This window comes from Gorilla gorilla, chromosome 7 (assembly GCF_029281585.2).
Source record: "Gorilla gorilla gorilla isolate KB3781 chromosome 7, NHGRI_mGorGor1-v2.1_pri, whole genome shotgun sequence".
NCBI lineage: Eukaryota > Metazoa > Chordata > Mammalia > Primates > Hominidae > Gorilla > Gorilla gorilla.
Window position 1 is genome coordinate 47,158,950 of NC_073231.2, and position 4,421 is coordinate 47,163,370.

A 4,421-nucleotide genomic window follows, 5' to 3' on the forward strand; every position below is an offset into this window, starting at 1 on the left:
GATTCACTGCTGCTATTCCCATTAAACTACCATTGACATTCTTCACAGAATTAGAAAAAGCTATTTAAAAATTCACATGGAACCAAAAAAGAGCTCGTATAGCCAGGACAATCCTAAGCAAAAAGAACAAAGCTGGAGGCATCACGCTATACTACATTCAAACTATACTACAAGGCTACAGTAACCAAAACAACATGGTACTGGTACAAAAACAGACACATACACCAATGGAAAAAATAGAGAACCCAGAAATAAGGCTACTCACCTACAATTATCTGATCTTTGATGAACTTGACAAAAACAAGCAATGGGGAATGAATTCCCTATTCAATAAATGGTGCTGGGAGAACTGGCTAGCCAGATCCAGCAGAAAATTGAAACTGGATCCCTTCCTTATACCTTATACAAGAATTAACTCAAGATAGATTAAACACTTAAATGTAAAACACAAAACCATAAAAACACTAGTAGAAAATCTAGGCAATACCATTCAGGACATAGACATGGTCAAATATTTTATGATGAAATTGCCAAAGGCAATTGCAACAAAAGCAAAAATTGACAAATGGAATCTAATTAAACTAAAGAGCTTCTACACAGCAAAAGAAACTGTCATCAGAGTAAACAGACGACCTACAGAATAGAAGAAAATTTTTGCAGTCTATCCATCTGACAAAGGTCTAATATCCAGAATCTACAAGGAACTGAAACAAATTTATAAGAAAAAACAAACAACCCCATTAAAAAGTGGGCAAAGGATATGAACAGACACACCTTAAAAAAAGACATATATGCGGCCAACAAACATGTGAATAAAAGGTCAACATAACTGATCATTAGAGAAATGCAAATCAAAACCACAATGAGATACCATCTCATATTAGAATGGTGATTATTAAAAAGTCAAGAAACAACAGATGCTGGTGAGGTTGTGGAGAAACAGGAACACTTTTACACTGTTAGTGGGAATGCAAATTAGTTCAACCATTGTGGAAGACAGTGTGGTGATTCCTCAAAGATCTAGAACCGGAAATACCATTTGGCCCAGCAATCCTATTACTGGGTATATATCCAAAGGAATGTAAATCATTCTATTATAAAGATACATGCATGCATATGTTCATTGCAGCACTATTCACAATAGTAAAGACATGGGATCAACCCAAATGCCCATCAATGATACACTATAGAATACTATGCAGCCATAAAAAGGAATGAGATCATGTCCTTTGCAGGGACATGGATGAAGCTGGAAGCCATTATCCTCAGCAAACTAATGCAGAAATGGAAAACCAAACACCGCATGTTCTCACTTATGAGTGGGAACTGAACAATGAGAACACATGGACACTGGGAGGGGAACAACACACACTGGAGCCCATTGGGGGAGGGTGGGGGAAGGGGAGAGCATTAGGGAAAAGAGCTAATGCATGTTGGGCTTAATACCTAGGTGATGGGTTGATAGGTGCAGCAAAGCTGTGTTACATAGGTGTTTACCTGTGTAACAAACCTGCATTCTGCACATGTACCCTGGAACATAAAAAAACTAAAACAATGTTTTTTTAAAAAGAAGAAAATTCTCCTGTGGGAAAATACTATGAAATAGCATTCTCATGCTACAGAGAACTCAATCAAGGAATAGTCAATCAATGAGAAAACTTTATTGTGGTTTTATTTTAAGAAATTGCCATAGTCACTCTCACCTTTTACACCACCCTGATCAGTCAGTAGCCATCAGAATCAAGACAAGACCTTCCACCAGAAAAAAGATGATGACACACTGAAGGCTCAGATGATTATTATCATTTTTTAGCAATAAAATATTTTTAAATTAAGGTAGGGAAAAATTCAAACCATGTTTTTCCTCTTTTCTCATTCAAAACACAACAACAATCAACACAAAAAAGTTCTGTGACCAAATGTGGGGGATTACTCCCCACCAAAAAATAAGCAATCTGTAGTTCTGCTGCAGATACGAACTGAGTATCCTCTAATTTAATTCTGACACTATCTACCTCAAGATAGTGTCAGAAACTTACAATTATGGTGGAAGGTGAAGAGGAAACAAGCACCTCTTCACATGGTGGCAGGAGAGAGAGAGAACAAGGGGGAAAGTGCCACACACTTTTAAACCATCAGCTGTCATGAGAACTCATTCACTATCACGAGAACAGCATGGGGGAAACCCGCCCCCATGATCCAATCACCTCCCACCAAGTCCCTCCCCCAACATTGGGAATTACAATTCAACATGAGATTTGGGTGGGGACACAGAGCCAAACCATATCAAATCATATCACAGGTATGTTCACTTTTAAAGACATTATGCTATTGCACACTTAATAGACCACAGTATAGTGTAAACATAACTTTTATATGACTGGGGACCCAAAAAAAATGGTGTGACTCACTTTGTCATGGTGTTCTGGAACTGACCCTGCAATATCTCTGAGGTTTGCCTATAATTAATGGGCTATTTGTGTTGGGCATTAAATTAGTGCTGTGGATACAAAATTGATTGTCACTAATTGCTTTTCCTCACCTCATTGAGGGCCTCAAATTTTAGAGGAGGAAAAGTCTAGCTTCCATATCTCAAAAAATAGGTTAAAATATTGTAGAACCCTAAGTTATAGTTTAAAATATTAGTGATTACTGGCATCTGTACAATTATTTATGGTTTAATAAAGGTTTTCCATCATGGTCTTAGTCTGTTTTATGCTGCTACATCAAAATACCTGAGACTGGCTAATTCATAAAAAACAGGAATTTATTTCATACAGTTCTGGAGGCTGAGAAGTTCAAGATCAGGGTGCTGACAGTTTCAGTGTCTGGTGACGGCCTGGTCTTTGCTTCCAAGATGGTGCCTCATTTTTGTTTCCTCCAGATGGAAAGAGTGCTGTTTCCCCACATGGCTGAAGGTGGAAGGGTAAAAGGTACGAACTCCCTCTGTAAATCTCTTTTATAAGGGCACCTAATCTCACTCACAAGGGAGGAGCCCCATGGCCTCATCACCTCTTAAAGGCTCCACCTCTTTTTGTTTTTTTTTTTTTTTTTTTGAGACGGAGTCTCCTCTGTGGCCCAGGCTGGAGTGCAGTGGCGCCATCTCAGCTCACCGCAAGCTCCGCCTCCTGGGTTCACGCCATTCTCCCGCCTCAGCCTCCCGAGTGGCTGGGACTACAGGCGCCCACCACCATGCCCAGCTAATTTTTTGTATTTTTAGTAGAGACGGGGTTTCACCATGTTAGCCAGGATGGTCTCGATCTCCTGACCTCATGATCCACCAACCTCGGCCTCCCAAAGTGCTGGGATTACAGGCGTGAGCCACCGCACTCAGCCAAGGCTCCACCTCTTAGTACTATCCCATTGGCAGCACGTGAATTTTGAAGGGGAAACATTCAAATCACATGATTTCATTTCAGCCTTGGACAGTGAAGTTACACATGGATGTAACATGAGTAATTTTCTGGTGAGAGCAAAGAGCAGGTGGCCAATTCTGCTTTTGTGGACCGAGTGTGGAAGCGGGGCTTCAAGGTAGTCTCTATGACCGAGTCCATTGTTGAGCAATGTGTGCAGCAGCTCAAGGAATTTGATGGGAAAAGCCTGGTCTCAGTTACCAAGGAGAGTCTGGAGCTACCTGAGGATGAGGAGGAGAAGAAAATGGAAGAGAGCAAGGCAAAGTTTGAGAACCTCTGCAAGCTCATGAAAAAAAATCTTAGATAAAAAGTTTGAGAAGATGACAATCTTCAATAGGCTTGTGTCTTCACCCTGTTGCATTGTGACCAGCACCTATGGCTGGACAGCCAATATGGAGCAGATCATGAAAGCCCAGGCACTTCGGGACAACTCTACCATGGGCTACATGATGGCCAAAAAGCACCTGGAGATCAACCCCAACCACCCCATTGTGCAGATGCTGCAGCAGAAGGCTGAGGCTGATAGGAACAGCAAGGCAGTCAAGGGCCTGATGGTGCTGCTGTTTGAAACCGTGCTGCTCTCTTCCGGCTTCTTCCTTGAGGATACCCAAATTCACTCCAACTAGATTGACTGCAGGATCAAGCTAGGCCTTGTTGAGGATGAAGTGGAAGCAGAGGAACCCAGTGCTGCAGTTCCTGATGAGATTCTCTAGCTTTCAGGGCAATGAAAATGCGTCTTGCATAGAAGATCAGGAGTTTATACCTTGGGTCTTCATATAATGTCCCCACGGTTCTCACCGCAGCCTTGAGTGCCTTGTCCTACGTGGCTCCCTCTGCTAATGTCTAGTGTTTTTTCCTCTTCTGTCCTTGTGTCTAAGGCAGGAAACAAGGGCCTCAAGCCCCATTCCCTCCCTTCTCTGACAGCAGGATTGGATGTTATGTATTGTGGTTTTATTGTTTGATCATTTTGTTCTGAATCTAAAGTATGCAAAATAAAGAATATGCTGT

The 4,421-nt window shown here is 41.4% G+C and overlaps 1 pseudogene; it reads left to right on the forward strand.

Annotated features, from left to right (window-relative positions):
* Positions 1–3,462: 3,462 nt before the first annotated feature.
* Positions 3,463–4,193, forward strand: LOC101128501 (putative heat shock protein HSP 90-beta-3; annotated as a pseudogene).
* The last annotated feature ends 228 nt before the right edge of the window (positions 4,194–4,421 follow it).